A 1090-nucleotide genomic window follows, 5' to 3' on the forward strand; every position below is an offset into this window, starting at 1 on the left:
AACCAGGAGGTGTCCACTCTCAGGAGCTTTATAGGAAAAGGTGACTTCAGGGTATTTCTTTATAAGATGTACAGGCTACAACTGGAAGCAAGGCCTGGTGGAATCACAATCCTTTGATTGGATGCTTGGACAAATGTGTAAGAAAACCTGAGAGTTCAGCAGGTGGCTGTGGGCTAAGATGTACTAGATGCAGGTGAGGTAACAATTAAACTACAGATGGTTTATAGCTGTGACTCATTTCTCCACCTCCCTCCCTTTAGTTTTTTTCTTTTTTAACATTTGGATTGTGAAATTTTTACTAAAAGGGCCAATTTTCCAAATGTTTCTAGTCAAGATTGTACCACAAGCAATCCATTTCTACAGTCTCTTATCTGATTTCCAAGATTTTTTTTAATGTGGAAAGTTTTGCATGGAATTCTGCCCCACCTCTCAGTCTCACTTCCATTCCCCTCCTTCCCTCCCTCATACATTTCCCATCGCCAGGAACAAACTCCTCTTAGAAATATTTTTCACATCTCTAGATTTATTTCTATTGTTTAAAATTTAATTTCTAATAATAAAATAACTATATAGAAAAAAAGAACTGAACAGATCATACATTGAAATACACAAATACACTGCACCAGAATGTTACACTTGCCTTCTGGTCCACCACCTAAAATACATTGAGGAGACACACAAGGAAGGGCACACCCCACCCCCAAGCGCTGGGAGCTGGGACTGGTGTGCTCTGATGCTCTGTGGCGGGCTTGGAAGAAGCCTTATTCCAGTTTTACATGAAACTTTACTTGCTGAATTGACCTGCATATATACAATCATCATTTCTGTCTCTGTCCAGTCGGAGGTAACCATCATAATGGTTTACTCTGTGAATGGGGCACAGTCTCCACTCAGTGCATGTTCGGGGGTAAGAGGAGTAACTTGTACCCCTCATTGGCTTTGATGTTTGGAGTTGAAGCTCACCACTGTCCGTCGAAGCCCTCAGCGATCCAGTTCATCCTCTTCGTCCCTGCCGCCTGTTCGGAGCCCCTTTCCGCGCCAGACCGCGGTTGATCATCGCGCGCTTCAAGGTGGGGAGGGAGGCCCCCAG

The sequence above is a fragment of the Myotis brandtii genome, unplaced genomic scaffold, assembly GCF_000412655.1.
Source record: "Myotis brandtii unplaced genomic scaffold, ASM41265v1 scaffold123, whole genome shotgun sequence".
Classification (NCBI taxonomy): Eukaryota; Metazoa; Chordata; class Mammalia; order Chiroptera; family Vespertilionidae; genus Myotis; species Myotis brandtii.